The following is a 24,860-nucleotide window of genomic DNA, read 5'->3' as shown; positions in this document are numbered from 1 at the left end:
GGTGGGAAAATGTCATGCACAAAGATGTTTGTGCCGCAGTAGAAAGAAAAAAAAAACATTAACCCAAATTCAAGAACAGAAAGTCAGACTTATTTTGCTCTGTGCTACATTGACAGGAAAATATTTCTAAACAAATACAATTGCTAACATTCAATATATAGTCCACATCTTCCCAAGCTGGTGAATAGCGAAATAGTTTAAATATCTTTTAAAAGTTTTTTGAAGTAGAAGCAAGAGTAGTTGCTTAACAGCTGTTCGACTACAATGGTAATTTTGACACCAGAAGGAGAATAATGTGGTACAGGGTTTGTCAGCATTTAGGCTAAAAGCTAGAAGCCTTAAAACATACAGTTTAGCAAGTATATGTCATTGAACATTTACAAATATTACTACAGAGGTAAAAGCTGGTCCGAGAACACAAATCAAAGTAATTCAGTCAAAAATGTGAAAATGTAAATGAGTTCCAGAAGCTATGTAAGATACCTGTGACATACTACTAACATACTATTAATGTGGAAGTTAAACAAATGACTTTCTTATGTCTAGCATGACTTTTATAAAGGGGGCTTTACAGTGTGGCAGGTCCATTGAGATATAATAATCACAATGACTTAATGATTCTGATGCATTAAAATAGTCAGAGTACAAAGACATAATGAAATAACTGAGATATAGAGGCAAGCATAATTTACTTATATATACTTTTTGTTGACCAGCTTAGTCTCACTAGGCCAACAGCCTTTTGCAAGTGAGACCCTAGGTAGTAGTTAGTAATTAGGTGAATTTGGCCAGGACTACTCTTTTTGAGCAGTAAATGATGCCAGAGGCCTGACACTAGAGCTTTGAAGAGCTCCAAGATGGAGGCTAGCAGAAGTAACAGCATGGAGGAGAACAATATAAAATGATTTAGAAATATGGAGAAAGATACCGAACAGAGGGAAATCATGATGGATAAGGTAGCAGGTGCTATTACGAAGACATAAGAAGATGATTCTGTCATAGTAGATGATTCAAATAAGCAGCATTTAGCTGCTTCTCAGACTGATTCTGTGCAGAGAAGCATTGCAATAACAGACATGGAGGATGGTGGAATGCAAAATGAAACATTGCTGGAGTTGCTTGCCTATGAGGAACCAAGAAATGAGTCTGCTGTATAAAGGGGTGAGATGGAGGTCATATGTTCACTGAGGATGAGAAACAGAAAGAACAAGTTTCAGATAAAGGTACTGGCAGAGAAGAAATTAAAACTTTTTCATGAGTGATCAGTGGTAAAACAAAAGGCAAGAAAAATGTACTGTAAATGCTTTTCTCTATATACAAAAAGGAAGACTGGGAGACTAAGAACCAAAAATGGTGCTTCCATAGAGCAATACTTTGGGACAATTTAATCATGCCATTAGGTTGTCTGTATGCGATGCAAGTTCTTTTATTCATTTAGGTAAAGGAGCCTTCTCTGACATTACATTTGAAACAGAATTTTTGCTGCATAAATTCCTAAATTAACATGAAAAGAAAAAATACATTTATCCACAGACAATTATATTTTTGGGGTCAAACACTGGACTTAAAAAAGCATATGCTTGTGCAATTCAAAACTGATATTGTAGAACCAGAAGAATTAAAGAAAAGTTTACTTAAATATTCTGATAGCATTAAAAATATTAAGAAAACAGTATTAATAATCCACTTTGATACAAGTATTATTTTAATCAAAGAGCTTAACTGTGATTTGAGGAATAATAAGAAAAAAAGTGAAATCACGGTGCTAAAAAATTACAGGGAAATGGATGCTGTGTTAAATGTAAAGCAGGATGTTTTGAAACATTTACTTAGTGTAATGTCTGTTGAAGATTTAAAGGCACTTTCAGCTACCAAGGCCAACCAAAAATCTGCTATTTTGGGAGAGTATGGAAATTTAATGCAAGACTGTAAAAAGGTTAAGTGCAACCAATGTGGAGAGATGGGTCATACAATGAATAAATGTAAAAAGGACTGCAGAATGAGAGGGGAAGAAGGTCAGTTTTTGGTCTGGCTGTGTACAAAAAGAAAGTACAACAGTACAAGAGGAACATAAGGAAGTTACCAAAAACTGAATGATATAATTATCAAATAAATAAAGATGGATTAGAAGGATGATGTGAATGAAGGTGAGGACAATTTTGTTCAAGAAAGTGGTATTTATATTGGCTTGTTGGAAGTTGAAATTGAGAAATGTAACATGTTTATGTAACTGTTAAGTGAACAATCACATCAGGAAGAAGGGGAGGTTTGGCAACTGGTTAGGATCAGAGAGGAAAAATAGTACAGGACAAAGGATAAGAGTAAGGAAATGAAAGTTTAGAAATGTTCTTCCAAAAGTAAAAAAAAGGGAAAGGAATACCATTAGAGTGGATTGGTATTACTGGAATGATGTGCAGTTTTATGTTCTGATATTATTTGTTTACAAAACACAAGGTTTGTACCTGTCAGAGACAGAATACAAGCTGAATTGTGGACACAAAATGGTATGCACTTTAAGAAATCAACAATGTTCAGGAATGACATTTTTATTTAATGACAGAATAAAAATATTAGATATTTACACTATTTATGCTAGAAGAATAACTGTGTTGACTATCAAATGGGAAAACAATGTATTCATACTAATGGGATATATGCACATACTGATGTTAAGGGAAAGAAAAACTTATTTGAAAAATATACCTTATATTATGGCTATCATAAGCATCATCTTAACTGTTATTCAAGGAATAAAAAGAAAAAAAGTGGAATCACGATGTTAAAAAAATGTAGGAAATAATGAAGTGGGTAGCTTAAGAATATGGAATACATGACATTTTACATATACAAGATGATTACTGAACATTTTTTTAAGTCTGATAATCTTACTGAAAACGACAGTAGTGTAATGGTCACAGGGCTTTCATATCATTTGTGTATTTGGATTGAAGTGGGAGAAAATGATTGTGTAAAAGAAGAACAAGGTATAACAAAGACCATCAGGAAAGGTGTTGAAGAGAGATAAAAAAAATCAGGGAACGGGGTAGTTTGAGGTGGAGTATTACTCATTGAGAAGTCTTTGTAAGTCCTGTGCAGAGTGGTGGGTTATATTTAAAGAAAAGTGCATCGATATATATTTGTGGGTAGAATACCAGCTAGGAAAAGATGAGAGACGGTAGGATGGATAGTTTAGAAGAAAACACTAGTGAATGTTTCTATAAAAAGAGAGATATGCAAGAAGAGTACAAAGTCGAGGAATTATTGTATAAACAAAAATATTTGTTAGGGGAAAGAAGGAAGATGTATCTCCATCCCTAGCAAGAAAAGGTAAAATATGATAAGCGTGTGATAAGGGAATTGAAAGATGTGAATCAAAAAGGCATTTTGGATATCATGAAAGTTTATGTCAAGGAGGTATACAGATAAAGGACTGCTGAAGGCAATAACATACTGTAGTAAGAATCTTTGTGTTCAACATCTTTGTATCATGTATAGTAAGGGTTAAAATGTGAAATTGCATTGCAAGCAAAGAAGCAAGTTAAAATAAGCTGTTTTTCTTGTAAGGAATTTGCTGACCAAAGAGGAATGCACAGATGTTACCTTGGTCCAGGCACAAGCTTATCTTGTGACTGACCTCTGACCGTCTAAGGCTCCAGTATGTGAATTTATAGCCTTGACTGAAATTCCTTGTCTGGTAACCAGTTACTGTGTACGTGCTGAGAAGGGTATAAAAACCCATGTGAAGTATACAGAAATTAGACTGCTGACATACGATGTACTTTGTAGCATGTCTCCATGCATGTAAAATAAACCTTTTTGCTTATTTATATCTGCGTGATTCTTCCAGTATATGTTAAGAGTATTAAAATATTTTGACATTTCTGGCGCCCAACGTGGGGCCACCTCTTCACGGTACGAATCGCATAAGAGGGACTGAAAAACCTGTACAGGAGGGGAGAACGAATCTCGGGCTCCCTTGAACGGAAAGACCTCCGACAAAGAAGTCGTAAGTAGAGGTCAGTCACTCTTAGATTCGATCCGTGGGATGGTGACGAACGGGGCGGAAGAACCGCAGAAAGGTAAGCGTAACTTTTTTTCTTTCTTTTTGTATTGTTCTCTTTTTAAAAGAACAAAGGGACTAGTCATAAGGGAATCGTCTTTTGTTTAAATTTTACAAAAGACCGGTAGAGATCTCAGGAAAAGGAAACAGTTTTTCTTTTAAATAGGAAAAATGGGAATAGGAAGCAGTTGTTGTGCTAGTACAGGCTGCTTAAATAAAAGGACTGAAGATGAGGAATATATGTTTAAATTACATCCAAAAAAAAAAAAAACTTAAAATACATAAAAAATGAAAGACAAATTATGGATTTAGTGGTAACTTAAATAGATCAGAATGTCAAAATTTGGTGAGAGATCTGCGTAGGGACGCAGGAGGCAAAGTTAAAAATCAAGTAAAGGTGGGATTCCCTCAAGCACAGAAATGGTTAAAAGAAGCTAATAAGAGGCATAGGGAACAATTTTCTAATAAGAAAAGTGGTGGCTCAAGTGCAAAAAGGTGCATTTTTTGTCCATAAAGAAGATGACGAGACATCTGTTGTCTGTCGTAAACCGACAGCCCCACCCTTGTATCCAGAAGTCCCTAAAGAAATGGTCGGTCCACCCCAGTATCAGGAAAAAGAAGCAGAAAATCAAGAAAAGGTGTCCTCCATAGTTTTACAGGAGGCAGAGAAGAAGGGAAAAATACCCTCCGTAGTTTTACAAAAACAAGCAGAGGAGACTCTGGAACTACGTAACCGTAGTATAGACAAATCAGAGTAAAAACAAAAAGAAGCTAAAGTACATACCCTATCCATAAACTCATATCCCCTTACATGCAGAAAAATATCTTGAGGAAAAGAAAAGAAAACAGGCTCAAACCTTTACGGTGAGCGCGGATGAAACACTTATGTTAATGTAAGCTCCGTCCAACAGAGGTAGAGGAAGGGGACGGGGTAGAGGCAGAGGGAGAGGGAATGTAGGACATTTTGAAGATTACGAAGGCAGACAAAAGAGGGGGAAATGTTTTAAATGCAGTAAGAAGGGGCATTTCACAAGAGATTTCCGGAATCCCGGGAAATCCGCTGCTGCTCCAGATCATAGTTCAGCATGACTACATGATGGCAGCACGGACGAACCGGACCCAGGTGCTGAGGTCGACTGGCAAGAGTCAGTAATACAGAATGAGGATGATTTTGAGGATGTGAATAAAGAAGGTAAAAGGGAATGTGCAGGATGGGAACATGAGATAACTGATTTTTCAGAAAAAGGTGAATATCAGGTTGTTAGCCTGACAGCTCTAGCTACAACTATGCAGTTAGAAGTGCAACCGGTAATTATATTACAGGTTGAAGGGAGGGACGTAGAATTTCTATGTGACTCAGGGGTTTCTAGGACCTTATTGAAACACACTGCAGTGCCGTCTAATGTGACTACTGATGACTATGTATTAGTCAAAGCGGCCGACAGCCGCATTTATAAGGAACCGTTGTCTAAACCTTTATGGTTTACGGACCCTGAAACTAATCAAACTATTAGATTTCGGGTGATTGTCTCTCGGATTTGCCCTGTTAACTTATTAGGAAGGGATTTGATGCATGTTTTTAGAATAGCAGCAGTACCAACTGCATCAGGAATCTTGGCTAAGTGTATGACAATCCAGGATGAAATGTTGCAGGTAGGGCAAGGGGATTTACATTACTGGTATAGTAATGATCTTATTGAAACAGGACCACAAAGCGTGGCCAATGAGTTAACTAACCTAGCGTTGAGCAAATATAGTACGGCTATTCAGTTGCCAGAGGCTGCCAAACAACTACACTGTACAATGTATTACAGGAAAAATGTGGAACCTGATCCCAAGTATGAGGTACAATTTTTTAAACACAAGGTGACCAGGATCCTATTACAAAATCTTCATTGGGACAGGGCAGGGAACTCCGCAGTTACTTGTAGTCTCACAAGAGACATGCAACAACTTTTTCAAAATGCCTCAATCCCACATGTATCTGTCACTAGGGAAGAACAAACGGCATGGTATATAGTTGGGAAAAAGGTTACCGATTGGTCAAAGATGACACCGGGACAGCTGGCAGGTAAGGGGGTTCAGGTACAGAAGTTAAATTGGGTGACCCAGGTCAGACCAACGGTACATCTTCGAGAAGATCGGTTAACACAGACAGGAGGCATGCCATCCTGACCATGCTTTCTGACCCCACAAAAAGAATTAAAACTACAGTCAGTACCAAAATCCTTATGGTCCCTAGGACAGCACGACATTGGGCTAATGAAAACAGCAGGACAGGTTAAAATAACTCCAATATCCGATTTTAGACCTCATAAGCGTCAGTATCCATTAAGTAAAAAGGCAGAAGAAGGCATTTTTCCAGTGATCACGGCTCTACTGAGAGCTGGGGTTTTAATTCCATGTACAGATTCACTGTGTAACACACCCTTGTTCCCAGTAAGGAAACCGGACGGGACATGAAGAATGGTACAGGATCTGCAGGCAGTAAATGCTGCTGTAGTGCCAAGGGCTCCTATGGTCCCAGATCCATCTGTTTTGTTAAATGATATCCTTCCCATGGATAAGTATTTTTCTGTTATTGACATTAGTAACGCGTTCTTTTCTATTCCCCTACAGGAAAATAGTAGGTTTTGGTTCGCCTTTACGTTTATGAGCAAGCGGTACACATACACACGACTGCCGCAGGGATATTGTGAAAGCCCTACAATCTTTTCGCAAGAAATGTCGACAAACCTGGCACAGTTTCAACCAGAGCATGGCTGTCATCTACTATTGTACGTGGACGACATCTTACTGGCTGCACCCACGGAGGCTGTCTGTGAGTCCGAAACTATTCGGTTATTGCATTTTTTGGTGAAAGAGGGACATAAGGTAAATAAATCTAAATTACAATTTTGTAAAACTGAAGTACAGTATCTAGGCTATACCATTTCAATTGCTGGTAGACAACTAGATAACTGTAGAAAAGAAGCCATTTTACAGGCACCAATGCCCAACATAAAAAAAGAAATGATGTCATTTTTAGGAATAACAAATTTTTGTCGTAGTTGGATTCCCAACTATGCAGAGGAAGTAAGTCCACTTTCAGAACTTATTTTCGCACTTCCCATGGCAGCACATGACGCACTGCAATGGACGGATAAGGCAATACAGGCATTTACTAGGGTAAAACAATCGATAGCAGGATCTGCAACACTTAGCTTCCCTGACTATACAAAACCCTTTGTTCAGACAGTAGATTGTAAGCAAGGCTTTATGACATCGGTTCAGTTGCAAACCTATGGAAATAAGTTGAGACCATTAGCTTTTTATTCTAGTAATTTGGACACAGCAGCACGATCATTGCCACACTGTGTACAGGCAGTAGTCACAGCCGCACAGGCTGTGCAAGCGTCTGCAACCCTAGTTTTGTTTCATGATCTTACCTTACGAGTACCGCACTCTGTCGCGGTAATACTACTACAGGATAAAGTTACCTTTCTCTCTCCTAGCAGACACTTATCCTGCATGATAACACTACTATCACAACCACACATGACCATTGAGCGATGCACCACTCTTAATCCAGCCACGCTGTTACCTACAGCTGACGATGGTGCCCCTCACGTGTGTTTAGATTTAATACACTCTAATGTCTTACCTAGACCAGACCTTAAGCACCAACCTTTGGCAAATTCAGATTGGACCCTGTTTGTAGATGGGTCAGCACGTAAGAACGAGGCAGGTATCACACAAGTGGGGTATGCAGTCACAACTGAGACTAAGGTACTGGAGGCAAAACCCCTCCCCAGGAACCTGTCCGCAAAGCGGCTGAATAGATTGCTTTGTCCAGAGCATGCACCATCTCCAAGGATAAGGCAGTTACTATCTACACAGATAGTCAGTATGCTTTTTCCACGGTCCATGTCTTTGCACAGCAATGGAAAAATAGGGGAATGGTTACGGCCTCAGGAAAGGAAATAACCCACAAGGATTTAATCCTTAGCCTCTTACAAGCTGTCCAACTGCCACGGGGACTGGCCATCTGTAAGTGCGCAGCGCACACGAATGCCAAGGATCCGGTATCACTTGGAAATGCACTGGCTGACAAAACTGCAAAAAGTATAGCCTTAACCTCTACCTTTGCACTCGAGACCACACAGAAGGAACTTCACCCTACAGATAAATTTGATTTACAAACTTTACAGGTAATGTAGGAACTTAGTACAGTTCAGGAAAAACAGCGATGGATTAAATATGGGGCTATTCAAAAGCAGGGAGTTTTTGTAGGTCCAAATGATAAGTATGTCTTGCCAACAAACCTTTTTAGGTATGCCTCATTAGTGACGCATGGCCCATCGCATCTGGGCCCTGCTGCTATGGTTCAAATGATCCAGCAAATTTTCTGGACCAAGGGCTTTATAGCATACGCTAAACGATTTTGTTTATCGTGCTTGCTTTGTGCACGATACCATGGTGGTGGGGTGTGGATCACCCCAGCAGCTTTTCCGCTGCCTCCGTATCCATTTCACACAATCTGCATGGATTTTATTGAACTAACTCCTGTTCAACAGAAGCGATTTGTGTTAGTCATTATTGACGCTTTTACAAAATGGGTTGAAGCTTTTCCGGTAGCACACCCAGATGCACTATCGGTAGCCAAGGCCCTTACAAATAACATTATCCCTCATTTTGGGCTACCTACATGCATCTATTCTGATAATGGCACACATTTCGTGAACCAAGTTATTCAAAAGCTGGCCGCCGTTTTTCAGATCGAGTTAAAACATCACTGTGCCTACCACCCACAGTCAGCAGGGTTGGTTGAACACCATAATGGCATTCTCAAAGGCAAGTTATGTAAACTCATGGCTGAGACACATCAGTCTTGGATAAACTGCTTACCTCTGGCACTCCTGTCCATGCGTACCACTCCCACCTCAAAAGGGGTCACACCATTTGAACTATTTTATGGGAGACCTTATTACGTCCCGCAGTGGCAAAATCCTTTGCCTACGGAACGTGAGGGGGGTGAAGAGATAGCAGATTACATGAGGAAATTGCTGACCAGGACTAACACCTCTTTAACGAATGATTGCTTTTCAGATCAGAAGAACAACAAGAATCCTGGAAGTGGAACCGGGAAATTGGGTCTGGATTAAAATTGTCAAGAGGAAAAACTGGGCCTCGCCTAAGTGGGAAGGTCCATACCAGGTTTTGATAGCAACACCTACAGCAGTCCGAATAAAAGAAAAAAACATTGTGGATCCATCTGACACACTGTAAACTGGTAAAACAGTTTGAACTGGACAAAAACTTGAGTTCCCCTGAGGAACACTGATTAGTAGTAATCTTGTTTTATATGAATATCTGACTATTGTAGCAATGCAGAGAAATACCGGAAGGGAGCAGCCTTTCCCACAAAAGCATTCCAAAATAATTTTGTTGTTAATAAGTGTGATTGTTACTTTTCTGTTTTGGCCGTTTTTATTTTCAAACAAGACTAGCCAAGTAAAGAGAGACGAGAATACGGCTTGGCATCCGCCTTTCAATACATATCAAGCTATTAAGTATGCATATGCTCTATCTTTTAATGTTTCAAATTGTTGGATATGCACGGCTATCCCTACTGTACATGGTGGTCTAATGTTAGGTACAGTCCCTTTGGGGGCAAATGATACATGGACTAATTTACTATTTGAAACTTCAAATGTAGCCTTAAAGGACAAAATAGCATTACCCCTCATGGGTCGCCAGAATGGAACTGTATGTTTTCAAAGAATGGGCAAGATTAAGGTTGGATGGAGTCAGTGTAATGTAACCATAATTCATAACTGTACAATAGATGGGCACTGTGCAATGAGTTTCAAGCCTATAAGAGTGCTTGTTAATAGTACAGGGCTTATTAATGGCACAAGTTTCTTTGAAAAAATGTTATCTGTGTATGACCTTTTGTTTAAAGGGCTGCAAGACAAAGGAAATCACTCTGTTCCAGTCAATATTACACTTAAAGTAAATGATTGTTATTTTATCTGTGGTAGAAAAGCATACAAATGGTTACCAAGGAATTGGTCAGGCAGTTGTTTTTTGGGTTATTTAGCACCAGCTATAAGACAAACATTTTCTCTTCCCCAAGGTAAAATACGAAATGTACGTGCTGTTAATAAACCTGTTAATCCCGTAGGTAACGTTGATGCATCCTGGATCTATCACCACGATTTGGCCCATAGTAGCAGCAAGGAGCTATCACACATGGACTTGGGCGATGATGTTATTTCCTGGGCTGGTATTCTTCCAGCTTATGGGACAGTAAAATCCATTTGGGAGCTCAAAAAACTGCCAAAATTATTAGAAACTCTGAGCAATGCAACTTTTTCTGCGCTAGAATTGGTGACAGATGAGTTAACTGCAATGAGGACTGTAGTGTTGCAGAATCGTATGGCACTCGATTTCACCCTAGCGGCGAAAGGAGGTACTTGCGCTCTTATCCAGGAGGAGTGTTGTTCGTTCATCCCAGATAACGAACACGACATTGACAGTCATCTAGAGATCCTACAACAAGTTTCTGAACTTACAAAACCAGGACAGAATCCATTAACTGACTTTTTCCAAAATTGGTTTGGAAATTGGGGAACAGTACTTATGAATGTCTTAATTGCTATATGTGTTGGTGCCATTATATTCCTACTGTTGGGTTGTTGCTGCATTCCTTGCATCCGAATGATAATATCAAATGTATTGTCTGCCAATGTAACTAAAGCTTATTATTCTGAATATACAGAACACGAGTCATGCGAAAAACTGTATGAATAAAATGTATTACTGATGATACAAAGTGTTGTTAGGGGGGAAATGTAGTAAGAATCTTTGTGTTCAACATCTTTGTATCATGTATAGTAAGGGTTAAAATGTGAAACTGCATTGCCTGCAAAGAAATAAGCTAAAATAAGTTGTTTTTCTTGTAAAGAATTTGCTGACTAAAGAGGAATGCACAGATGATACCTTGATCCAGGCACAAGCTTATCTTGTGCCTGACCTCTGACCATCTAAGGCTCCAGGATGTGAATTATAGCCTTGAGTGAAATTCCTTGTCTAGTAACCAGCCACTGTGTACGTGCAGGGAAGGGTATAAAAACCCATGTGAGTTGTACAGAATTTAGACTGCTGACATACCATGTACTTTGTAGCATGTCTCCATGCATGTAAAATAAACCTTTTTGCTTATTTTTATCTGCGTGATTCTTCCAGTATATGTTAAGAGTATTAAAATCTTTTGACATATAGATATTTCAAGAAATAAGAGCTGGATACTTTAAAAAAAAGTGGGACTACAGTTGAACAGAGAAAAAAGTAAAGGCATAGGTGAGGTAATTGGTCAAAAATTGAGTTACTTGGAATACTGATTAGTGAAGTGGAAGAAGTGGATAAACAGTAGGAGTCAGTGATGGAAAAAAAAGATTAAGTGCTTTCTGGAAAATATTTAGGTCATCATTTTAAAAAAAGCATGTTTGATTCTTTATTTTAGGTAGGTTACATTATATAGGAAGCATATATATTTGCCCAAATGAAAAAGGACCAGAAATAAAACAGTTGGTGTTTAGTGTCATATGGGGATCAAGACTGAACCCAGTAAAAAGGGAGATTCGGTATCTGGAAGAAGAAAAAGGAGGGTTAGGATTAACAGATCCTATTGTGTATAGGGCATCTTTGCACTTTTGCTGGGTAATAAAATATAGACAGATCTAGAGATTGATTGATAGAAAAATAGCTTTATTGCAATCATTTTTGAAATTAAATATGATGTTTTTGGGAATACGATGAAAGCAGGAAAAATGGAAAAATATTTATAAATAAAGAAGTTAAAGAATACCAGAAAAAAATATTATGGAAAGTAAATACTGAAGAACAAGAAAAAATAGGAAACAATGTTATCGTTTGGTACTGTATAACTTTTATTTTATTAATCCTTGAGAAGAATTGAGAAATGAGGTAGCTAAGGCAGCAAGGAAAAGAAGGGTTTGAATCTTTCTACTGCCATTTGTGTACTGTGTGACTTTAAGTAAGTCACTTAACCAGGCAGTGCTCCTGGGTTGCCCCTTTATCTGGTTATTTCTGAACAATAAGAGCAGAGCCAGCTTACAGTCAAATGTAGGCAGAGTAATGAACCAAACTATTTAACTCAACACAGTGCATTTCACACCTTTGTGCCTGCAAAACAAGTTAAATTAAAAATACATTCATAGTTAATATTTTAACATTAGACTCCTGTGCTTCATGCTGTGCAGTTTATTCACAGACAAATATTTTTACTGCCAGCAGTCAACAAAACAAGAAAACTACAGATCATACCCAAAGAATATGGCTAATATGATGAAGCCACTATTTACTACAATCCATCCTTTACACCATGGCTATGGCGAGATGCAGGATATACCCACAAACACAAACACACAGATGTGATCATCAGTTACAGCTCCTTGTATAACTGCATGCATTCAGGTGTTTGATTGAAATAAAAGGAATAAACAAATACATAATGACTGAGGAGTGTATTTCAGTTCACTACTGAGAGCGCCATTCAGTGCAGCCCACTGCACACCTCCCATGCTCTGTCAAACTTTTAATTCAAAAATCAGTGACAAAAACCATCAATCAGGAACAGGTTTGAAATCCCGCTCTTACAAACTTAGAAAGTTGTATTAGCAGGTATTTTCTGAAGAACTCACATGCCTGACATGGTTTAGTGGCTGTAAACCACAACAATTTTTCAGAAATATATGTATTTTATAAGGAACAGACCAAAATAATTTTCAATTTCTTTGCTCAAGAATTCTGGACAAAATCAAAAATACCTATGTTGGGGTGAGTCCCCTAAATGGAAATATTTAAAATCCTATTTTATCTATTTGTTAACCAGGTAAACACACTAGAAAATGTGTCCTTTTTAGGGGTGACTCAGAAGTGCTGTCTGAGTGACTTGCCCACAGTCACATCATAGGCAAATCCTTTTCAACATGAACAGAACATGTTGTAGGGATAGATTTGTATTACACAGAGTACCACTTCTTTGCAATCATCTTCCTCTTTGCATTAAGTAAAGTATTTCTCTTACACTACTTAAGCATAACCTGGATGAATGGATAGGTAACTGCACATTCACCCTAGTTTATCACCCTTATGCCTCATGGGTATGGTTAACATGTAAATGTTCAGCGCATCTTTGGGTTACTCATACTTAAAATAAAAGGCCTAAAACGTCATGGGAATGTACGGCTAAGCTTCTGAAGATCCATATGGATCAATAGCCTAGTAAGTATCTGTGAGCCTACAAAGGTGGGAAGATTCATACCCTGTACTGTTGACTACAGGAAGCAATTCATTAACAGCTAAGAGCCTTAAGTGCCAGACAACTCAAATTCACTTAAGGTTAACAGAACTACAACAGGTGTTGTATGGATGTGCATTTTTCAAACAGTGAGAACTATAATGACTGATTTATCAAAAAAAAAGGAGTGGCGCAATGGTGCAGTGGCTAATGTCACCTCACAGCAAGAGATTCTCTGGTTCAATTCTTGGCTGGGGTGCCTTTTGTGCACAGTTTGCACATTCTCCCTGCATTCACATGGGTTTCCTCTGGGTACTCCGATTTCCTCCCACAATCCAAAGACATGCATCTGGAGCGTTTCTCCCCAGGCCTCTGCTGAAAATAGGCTCTGTCCTAGTTGGACTTTCCTGGTCAACAAATGACAAATAAATAAAATAAATAAAAGAAGCTAAGGGGGGGTTATAGAAATTGGTGTGCTGGATTACAGCTCCAAGCTCATAATGAGATACCTTTAGGATACAGGGTTTCATTCTTTCTACCACCAATGGTGAGCAATTCACTTAACAAGAAACCCCTAAGAGGAGCATTGTGAGCACACACACACACACACACACACACACACACACACACACACACACACACACACACACACACACACACACACACACACACACACACACACACACACACACACACACACACACACACACACACACACACACACGACTATGTAAAAAAGCTGTAAAAGAGACATCATATACACTTCCTCCAAACTGCTGCTTAATACTGTACATCTTCTAATTGCATAAAAATGTAGTGAAGACACCACAGCTGCTTAATGTAGTAGCATAATTCCCCACTGCTTAAAAAGATATTTGGGAATCTTTTAAAAGGCCTGTGCTGCAAGCTGACATAAGAACACACTTGCAGAGTGAACAGTACTCAGACAGGATAGATGACTTTTTGCTATCCCAGGGACTAGGGCACCCAAGGGGACACATACTTTCATGGGGGTGGCATGTGCCCCATGTGTTCTCTTTTAACACTGCCCCTGCCAGTGCTAAATGTCAAGTCATACAGTAGGAAAAGTTTTCATATTTGCAATACTCAAACTCAGAAGACAGAATGTATGGATATTTTCTGTGTTCAGGCCTCCCTCAGTATTTGTGATGCACAGTTATGCCAAAACAGGTCCCAAATATGTGAAAATAAGAAATAAGATGCTGCATAGTTGAGGACTGTACAGATTTCTCCAGCTATACCGACATCATCTTGCCTATCCCAAATATTCTACACTATTATTATACAAATGCCTTTGCTTTAGGGTATGCTTTCAGTACTGTGCCACTTGGACTAATGGATTACGTATCATCTGCTATGGATCAAGTTTTCTGTATTGCAGCAATACACGTGGACTACAGCAAATCCTTTGATGCATTCACACCCTCTCTCCAAATGCAACACATCTGATGCTGGAACATTGTCTTGGCTACTTGGACACACAAACTACAGTCACTATTGTACTACAGGTGTCCACGTTTGGACCTTACCCTGTCATAATCTTTTCAAGTAACAGTGGAAAGGATATTGTGAATACTGCACTAATGCAATGCACAGATTACTGTACCTTGTTTTACAGTACATCTAATATGCTTTCACATAAGGAAACCTTGCAGTGGGTATTTGGCAGGTTAAAACAATTCAATTTGATATTAAATGAGAGACAAAAACAAAGCTAATAAATTTTCAGGAGGCACAGTGGGACTGCAGATAATAGGACTCAGGAAACTAAGATAAAAGCTGAATCTTGACTTATCAAAGAGGTCATTTGCTGGAAGTGCCTTGGCTTCATCACCTATCAGAAACTACATTTACATGAATGTGCGCACTCCTAAGTGACCCTATTAAACCAAAAATGATCATCCCAATACAAGAAAATGTATTCCATTAACAGTTTTGTTGCTTAAACTCCCCCATGGTACTGCCATGTTTGGACAACTGCCAAATACACAATCGTGAAATAGCAGCAGCAGAATTCCCATCATGCTCTTCATTCTCACATATAATAGCTGATACCATCAGTTATTTTTATTTTTCAAGCTCATATTTGAAAAACAAAGAATTAAACATTCATATCTGAGCAAATGAGCTGCAGGATGCTAGAAGGACCACATCAGGGCTATAACACTTATACATTCTCTCAATCTGCCTTAGGAATAATGACAGTAGGGTAACAGGAAATCACATTCAAACTGCATCTGAGGACCTGATATATGCACTGTTTAAGAGAGAGGAAGCAAAGAGTGAACATTCTGGAAGCTTCAGCTTCTTGTGTAGGGAAAACAGGCCAGATTAGTGAAGCATCTTTAAACGTGATAGCAATCAACATGCAAGAAGTGATTGAAAATAAATGAGGAAGGATTATGTGGGGTCCAATTTGTGTACCTCCAGGACAGTATTGAGGTGGAAGTCCTCACCATAGGAAGTGGTCTGCTGAGGTAAGTTGACAGCTTTAAAGGAAACATTCAAATTATAGCAGGACAAGTAACAAATACTGGATGATTTGATAAGATGAAAGAGACAATGCCATATACTGTGGAGTGCACCAGAAAAAAGTATTTCACTGAACAGGCTGTCATATTAGTTACTCGGTATGTTAGTGCCACTTCTTATAACCAGATTAAGTCTGCTTGCAGGCCAGGACTCTTGCACGATAGACATGTTGTTATGCTTCCAGTTTCTACTTATAAATGCAATTAAATTGAAGGTCAAAACAGCAAATAGCGTAGTAAAGAAATAATTGGAAACATTCACAAAACTACATCCTGATGTACTAAATGCTGTACTGTATTAGGGCAACAGCAGAAACACTTTTGCCTACTTGTGCAAATATGATTAGGTTTATCATTCAATATGGGCAAAATGCTTTTATTTTTTGCTGTCTGTAGCATAGAACATTCACTCTATTACTGGGAGACACTTTTTGAGAACAAACCACTTGTTTTTCTATAACCATTTCAGAACTAATATAATACTAACCAGTAAAACAGCAGTACACTGACTCAAGAAAAAAATAATACAAAAACCTACACATTTTAATGGCTCTGCCCCAAGCTGTGCAGCACTGAATGGTTACCAACTACACTTTACTTCCTTCCCTCACTCACACACGCACACACACACACACACACACACACACACACACACACACACAACATTGCTTAATGGTAAACACTTCTGATAATCTGAACTGACATACAACTTGGCAGGCTTGTCTCATGGAATCAATAAACAAACAGCAATGTTGCCAGCAGAAATGCCAAAGTGCAACTAAAAAAAAAAAACATTACCTTGCAGACAAACTGTGATGGAAAACTTTAATTTGTTTCATTAAGTGTTTTCATCACATAACAGATCTGTCAGAACTAAAATATGTAACTCAACACACTGCTTAAATTTTAAAAAGTCAAATGATACAAGGTCACATGACCTACTCCATAAAATACACAATTAGTTGCATTTTAATATTGATCTAGCTTTAAAACATTTTATATTGACTGTTTCATTCAAGCTTGACATGTTATCAGCCTGCAAAACAGCTGCCAAGTAGTTTGTCTAAATTCAAGCTTATTTACAAAGCTTTCTTCTCTCAAATACTTGATTTTATGACCTAATACAAAAAAGTAATTTTTTTTCATTCAATTAATTTTTACTGTGCTTATAAAGCATATTGTTGCTATTTTATCTTTTAATTACATAAACATGTTCTAAAATTCTTTGTAGCAACATTCTGGAGGTCAAACCCAATAGAATGATTCACAAACTGAGCATGCAAGTAATAAACCACCCCTTGGAAATTTCAATTATAGTATGTTTTTGGATGTCAGACTCTTGGGGCATATGAAACAAATCTGGATGTGACTCTTCCAAAATGTATCTACATGCTTTGCATTGCCCACACTTAAAGGTACCATTAGACATGTGCATTATGGTATTTAGGAAGATTTTTTGTTCAGCAGGGGTTTCAAATTTGTTGATCTTTTCGAGAGAAAATATAATTTCAACACTATTATTTCTACTTTGTTTTGACTTTCTAAACAAAATTCTCCATTTGTAAATCCAAAATATATCTAATGACTGGACTGCCTGTAGACATGCCTAAAATAAAAACCCTGGAGTTATTTTTTTTCCTGCATCCTCTGTTGCCATTCTAGTTATTAAAATTGCAGGAAACTGCTGGTTACGTTTATATAAATTTCATCTGCATGACTGCTTCTTGTCATGCCCTCTATATGCAGATAACCGAGTAATGTGCTGCAACACCTGCCTGAATAAATAATCCCTTGTGGTTAGCCTTGATGCCTTAATCATATGTCCTTTATGAATATCTGGCATCATGAACTGTGGATGGTTGTTTGAAAAATAAATATAAGTATTAGTCAAATAGGGCTTCCTGAAGATTTTACTGCAAATTAGCCTATTCTCATAATCCATTTTTAGGTTAATATCTAAAAAATTATTTTATCACTACAATCACCCAAGGTAAAACTTATAAAGTGCGTAGCTCTATTCACCCATTCAATCAACAATTATTTTCATTCATTGCTCCTTTCCATATAAAAACAAGTAGTCCACAATTGTTTTGAAAAAAATTCATTTTCAAAGTTAACAACACTTGGTAAAATCTCGTATCCCACCAACCGGCTTTTATTATTTATTTATTTATTTTACATTTGTTGACTGGGTTTGTCCGACTGAGCTAAGTAGCCCTTTTTCAGTGAAGGCCTGGGGAAAAAAGCTCCACATGTTCTACAGATTAACATTTACAAAGATAAGCAAACAATCAACAGCTGGTTTACAGAAAATATTCAAAGCAACATATACATGAAAAACAAGGACTTACTACAGTAAACTAATCATTATGTCTGTCAGATTTAGAATCCTACATCATTCAGAAGGACTAACAATAGTTTTGTCACCAGATGTAAAATCTTACATTATGCAGATAAGAATGTATGTAATGTACCTAGAATGTATGTATTGTGCCTAGGATAGAGAAGTTAATGTGAGACAAGGTCTAGAAAGTTAAAGAAAGTTACATAAGTTGGGAGCAGATAGAGGGTGTGTAGTTAGGGTTGATAAGCTGTTTAAGGGGGGTGGGTACAGAGAGGCAGGTCCATTGGCTTAACATGTATTCTTTAGTGGTTAGCTTGAACTGACTAAGTTGCTTGAGTGACCTGATCTCTAGTGGGAGTTTTTTCCAGGCTTTGAAAGGATTATAGCTATAGAGAATACATCCTTTCTTAGTTTTAGGTTCGTGGATTTGTAGCAGATCTAGTTTAGAGCTCCAGGGGGATCTAGCAGGTGAATAGTGGGAAATGACAGATGATAGGGTAGGACAGTAAGAAGGCTGATAAAGGATAGAGTGGATGATCTGGAGTTGAGGGAGAAGAAGCTGGTGAGGTAGCTCTAGCCAGTTAAGGTGTATGAGTGAGAGACAGTTATGTGACTTGTAAGTTTAATGGGCTGCAAATTTGGCTATCTTGTTGTAGGTAGATTCAAGTTTGGCAAGGAGTGTGGAGTTGAGGAAAGTAAGAATTTAAGAGCCATATAATAGACTGGGTAGGAGGTAAGCATAAGAGAGAGTTACTTTAGCTTCACTGGTGAGAAACCTTTTGTTGTGGTAGAGGAGCCCTAGTTTCTGATGAGTTTTCTTGATACCGTTGTTAATGTTGTTGTTGTTTGTCTTTCAGCTTTTCCCGATTAGGGGTCACCACAGCGGAACTCCGGTCTGCTAATGATCGGCAGTTGTTTTTTTTATGGTGTTGAGTTGCCAGCCTGATGCCCAACTTTCAACGAAGGCACGCCCATTCAACGCATTTCTTTCGAATGCCCACTCGACCGTGGGGAGGACATGCAGACTCCACACAGAAGGCACTCCCAACCCAAGCCGAGAATCGAATGGGAGAACTTCTTGTTGTGAGACAACAACGCTACCGCTGCACCACCATGGAATAGATCGAATTTAAGTTGGTCATCAATGATGACACCAAGGAGTTTAGTGCTAGTTTCCACCTCAATGTGTGTTATTGAGGGACAGGATTGTGAAAGTGGATTTAATGTGGTTGTAGTTTTTAGGAAGAAAACGCAATAGCTTAGTTTTTTGGGTTAAGGATAAGCTGGTTATCAGGGAGTCAGTTTTCTACTGAGTTAAAGGAAGTCTGTGTTGTAGACATGAGTTCGGCGGGAGAGTCAGCAATAGTGATGACAGTAGAGTCATCAGCGTGTTGGACCAGTGATGACTGAGGACAGGAAGAATAAAGATTAGTGAAGATGTTGAAAAGTAGTGGACCAACGATGGAACCCTGAGGGACACCCATTTTAACTGGGAGAGGAGGGAAGAATGCAGACTACCATGTCACTGCTTGAAATCTGTCAGTGAGGTAGCTGGAAAACCATGCAACAGTAGCAGGGGAGAAGTTAAGACTGGTTAATTTGTGCAGAAGGAGAGGGTGAGAGACAGTGTTGAAAGCTTTAGAGAGATTTAAGAATAGGCAGGAGACAAGTTTGTTGTTATCTCTGGGAAGGGATATGGTATTAAGGGGGTCTATATCACGTTATCACATAGCGAAAAAAATCGAACGTCATATGGTCGGCACCATATGTTCGAATTTTTCGATGTGCGAGCATGTCAACGGAGATCTCCATTACAGTGCAGAATGGGAAAATCTCCCTTTTCTACACTGTAGTGCGATCTCAGAGTTGGTATATTTAAGTAGCGGGGGTGTGGGAGGTGCAGGGGGGCTTGCACCCTGCTTAAGATGTTCGGGAGTTCATTTTTTGTTTTGTTTTTTATTACATTTTCGAACATTTACGAATTCAATCATATGGTGACGACCATATGATATTCAAACTTGTAAATGTTTGATAACGTAATATAAATGCATATTAAGGAATGATAGTAGGGCAGTAGTAGCACTATGCTTTGGTCTAAAGCCATGTTGAGTAGGTGTGAGCAGATTTTCAGAGAGTAGGTAGTGCATAACAGCAACCACCAAGCACCAAGAAACAGCAAATTGCAACCAGACAGTGATCCAAAAGTTTTATTGTAAAAAGTTCTTTTCCTCAGTAGGTAGTGCATAACTTGTTTATGTATGCATTTTTCTAGAACTTTAGAGAAAGGAGAGAGGATGGCAATTGATCTAAAATCAGTGATGTCTGAGGAGTTACCTCCTTTATGTATTGGTAGAATGAAGAAGTGTTTCCATATGGAAGGGACTTTGGATTCTGAAATGGAGCGGTTGATTAAGATAGATACAGGGAGAGCAAGAGAGTCAGCAGCTAACTGAAGGAAAAAGGAAGAAATGTTGTTGGTAGAAGCTAAGCAAGGTTTGAGTTTAGAGAGTAGGGATTTGATGTAGCTAGTGGGTACAGGTTTGAGGGAAAAAGACTTTGATGAGAGTATAGTGGGATTTGATAGAGAGTGGTTTGAAATACTATTAAAGGTAGATGAGTTGGCACTGGGATTAAATAGTTTGGATGTACAGTCAATGAAATATATGTTGAAGGTAGAGGCAGTATCTTTGAAAGTCTTATCAGGACAAGGATCGGGGGAGCACCAGTATGTAGTATGTGGTTTAATGAGTTCCAGAATTTTTTGGGATTAGATTTCAAGGCTGAGGGTGGATTATAATAGAAGTCTCTTTTATCTTTATTAATACACTTTTTGGTCTGATTTCTAAGTTCTTGGAATTTAGCGAGTCTGCAGGGAGCTTTGTTTTGGTCCATGTTTTCCATGCTTTGTCTCCATTTTTCATTAGGATGCGAGTGAAATTTGATAGCCATGGAGATATATTAGATTTAATACGGACTGTGCAAAGTGGGGCAAGTGAGTCAAGAATACTGAGAAAGGTGGAGTTGAAAGACAGGATAGCATTGTCAAGGGGGAGTTGGGTAAGGAAATTCCAGTTAACCTTAGAGAGGAGATTTAAAGGTGTCTGGGTGGAAGTTAGTAAGCTTGCGGCATGTGATAAATCTATGCTGTTTAGTAAAGTGAGGGCTATATCTAAGTACTTTTATTGGGGAGTGATCACTTAGTGTGTTGGGAAGGGTTTCAGGATTGTGATATTTAGGGGGATAAGAGACTAGAATCCAGTCGATAAAGGTGCTGTGTGTATGAGAGTTGTTGGTGTGGGTGGCATCAGTGATAACTTGAGTAAAGCTGTACAAGTTAATGTGCAAGAAAGAATTTGGGGTACAGAGAGTTAACCAATTGATATTGACATCACCAAGAATAATGGTTTCATTAGGAATATGTTGAGAGAATTATGAAAGTATGTTTTCCAGCAGGGGTAAGTTATCCCCGGGGAAACGTAGATTGCTACTATTGTGATAGTGGTATGGGTGTTAAGTACAAGGCTGGCTGTCAGTATTTCAGCAGGGGAAAAGGACGGGATAGTTTTATTAGGAGTTGTCAGGGTAAGGTGGTTAGAGTAAACAATGGCAACTCCACCACCCTTTTTCTTTTGGCGGTCAAGGCACAGTGTACTATAGCCAGGAGGGAGAAAGTCTTTGTCACGGTGTTGGGGTTTTAGCCAAGTTTTTGTTAGGGTGATAACATCAGGGGTGTAGCTTGTGATCCAAGCATGAAGCTCACTAACCTTATTTAATACACTTTTAGTGTTTATTTAGTAAAAGGAGATTTGTTTAGGGGGGCAGAGGCATATAGGTTAGTGGGACTACAGTTATAGGTGGAGTTGTGTTGTGTGGGGCCTGGATTGGGATGAATATCTCCTGCAAGTAGAAGAACATTAGGGTAGTAGTGGCAGTTATGTTTGTATAAGTTAACAATAAAATATTTTGTTTTATTTTTAGGGAATGTGGTGTAGGTGGGGGGAATTTTGATTTTAGGAAGAGGAGTTTCAGTAGAAAAGATAGAAGCAAAAATAGCAAATGAATGATAAGGAGATGTGGTATCCTTAGTATTAGGTATTGTAGGAACTTTGAGAACAGGAAATAACTAGATATTAAGGGAGGTGAGAGTGTGAAGGAGGAGTAATGGAGGTAGTACAAGAAAAATAGTAGAGAAGGGCATGATTGGTAAGATTATTGAGTGATAGAGTACTGAAATTGGTGATTGGGGAGTAAGTAGTAGGCTTATTTTGCAAGTAGGTATTTGTGTGTGTTGCTTAGGTGATGTTTGAGTGTGGGGGGGTAGGAGTAATGTGGGTAGTGGAAGGAGAAGTAATAGTCTGCAAGTGTAGTGTGGGAAAGGGGAGGGATTAGTTATGGTTTGTGTGGAGAACAGGAAGGGGAAGTAGGGTGCAGAGTGGGCGTTAACAATGGTTAGGTATAAAGGAAATGATATGGGGGTGAGCCCAAGTGTAGTGAAGGTGAACGGAGTGGGGCTACATGCATGAGAAGGCTCAAAAAACAATCAGTAGCTATTTGTCTGTTAGGAAATGTTGCTAGCAAGCTCTTTAAGGATGAGTAGAACTAAGGGAATTGGGACTGAAGTAAAGTTTTTTTTTTTTTGGAATAGTTTTAACCTTAGACTCTGGAGCTCACCTGTTTACATACAGAGGGAATAAGGATCTTATATAATTAGTAGAGTATGTTGCTATGTAGTGGTGACTTGATTAAAGCTCTCCAAGTTGGAATCTGAATGGAGCTCAATGCAGCTGTACTCACCTCACAATGATAGTCACAAAGTAAAAGAAAATTGTTAAAAACAATTCAATGACATTCACCTAATGTGAGCAGAAAGTGAATAGCACAGTTTTAGGAGAAATGGAGACAAACTGGAAGAGAGTAGAGGGTATTAGTTAGAAAGTGATGCAAGGATTATCAGAAGACAGAGAGTGGGTACAGGAAATGGTACAGTAAGTAGATACAGAGGTAAATGTCAAGGGAAGAGGAAAGAATCACAAAGAATAGGAAACGGTGTCTAGGCAGATCATGATAGACAAATTTAACAACGTACTAAGTCTAATAGGTTAAAGTAGCACTATAGTTATATAAGATACTGGTTAGAATGTGTAAGAAATGCTGAGTTTCTGCTTTTCAAATACCAAATAAACAAACAACTATATGTTTCTGCTTACAAATACCAAATATGTTTCTGCTTACAAAACCAGTTAGAACTGTAGTTAGGTGAGATGCAGGTTAGAGTTTGCAACAAACACTGTTTCTGCTTTTCAGATACCAAATAAACAAACTGTTTGTTTCTCTTTACTGATAGTAGGTATGTTTCTGCTAATACCAATTAGAACTGTAGTTGGGTAAGATATTGGCTAGAATTTGTAACACATGCTGTGTTTCTGCTGTTTGTATACAAAATAAACTGCAACTTTATGTTTCTGCTTACTAATGCTAAATGCAGAATACTGTGAAGCAGATATCAATAAAGGAAATGTCTATGAAGCCACTCCAGCTTCCTAAGTAAGTTTAGATATGTAAGTATGCATATACACACTGGAGTAATCACCAAGCTCTACATATATAATCATCAGTAAAAAAAGCATCACAGTTTTGTCAGACGTTACACAATAAATGTAGCACTAATATAGAACAGCATAAAATCCCTGTAAATTATGACAGCAAACAGAACTAAAGAGGCATATGCATATAAAAAGGAAAAAAAAAAGACTTACAGTGAGCACAGACAGCAGACTAAGGGAAGCTCCTGCAGGGTGGGACTATACTACATTTTAAAGATGGCTCCCACAGGAGTGGGTATTGCTATAGCCTACTATGATAATGGCTCGGGGGAGGGGGAGTAGCAATTATCAGTGTGAGATTGGGTGGGTAGAACTGGTTACAGAGCAAGCCCCAGCAGGAGGGAGTCCAAAAAGAAAAGAAAAAAAAATGACCAGTGCTTCTAATCTGTCAGCAAAATTTCCCATCAAAAAATGATATATTCTTAAGTAATAATTTCATTAAAATACATAAAGTGTTAATAGTCTTAATAAAATGTGTTACATATCTAATATAATCAAAGCTTGCTTTTTGCAGAACAGATGCAAAAATGAAACTAATATCTACAGTAAACATAAAAGTTTCATTCCCTTTTGTAGGATACTTTCATGGTTTGGCAAGAAAGTCCCATGTATCTTTAATGAAAAAATTTAAACTTCATACTATAGGGCTTATAATACCATCTATATAGATAGTAATACATTCTGTAATGTTTTCTTGGGCCTAAAGAAGCAGTTTAACAGGGGGCTGGATATTGGCAGCACACAGCGGTGTGCTAAAGTGGTGGTACATGGATTTGTGTTCATGGAACCAGGAGACACATAAAATCTTCTGGATGACGAATTCATCTCTAACTTTACTACTCCTCAACACAGCAATCCTCCCCAAGAAATGCCATCTATCATAGCCCCTCCAACTATCAGTAGGGAGCAGGTCTTAAAGGCTCTCCCTAAGGCCAAGAGGACAGCTTCAATGGGCCCTGATAATATCCTAGGATGCCACTTAAATATCCTGAAA

The 24,860-nt window shown here is 38.4% G+C and overlaps 1 protein-coding gene across 1 annotated transcript in view; it reads right to left on the bottom strand.

Annotated features, from left to right (window-relative positions):
• The window catches only part of LOC122812137 (shiftless antiviral inhibitor of ribosomal frameshifting protein homolog), a 773,241-nt gene that overhangs the window by 660,809 nt on the left and 87,572 nt on the right, over positions 1–24,860 (bottom strand). The window lies entirely within an intron of this gene.

The sequence above is a fragment of the Protopterus annectens genome, chromosome 9.part0, assembly GCF_019279795.1.
Source record: "Protopterus annectens isolate FY-2018-M chromosome 9.part0, PAN1.0, whole genome shotgun sequence".
Lineage (NCBI taxonomy): Eukaryota > Metazoa > Chordata > Ceratodontiformes > Protopteridae > Protopterus > Protopterus annectens.
The sequence above is the reverse complement of the archived record's forward strand: the minus strand, read 5'-3'. Positions and strand labels throughout refer to the sequence as shown.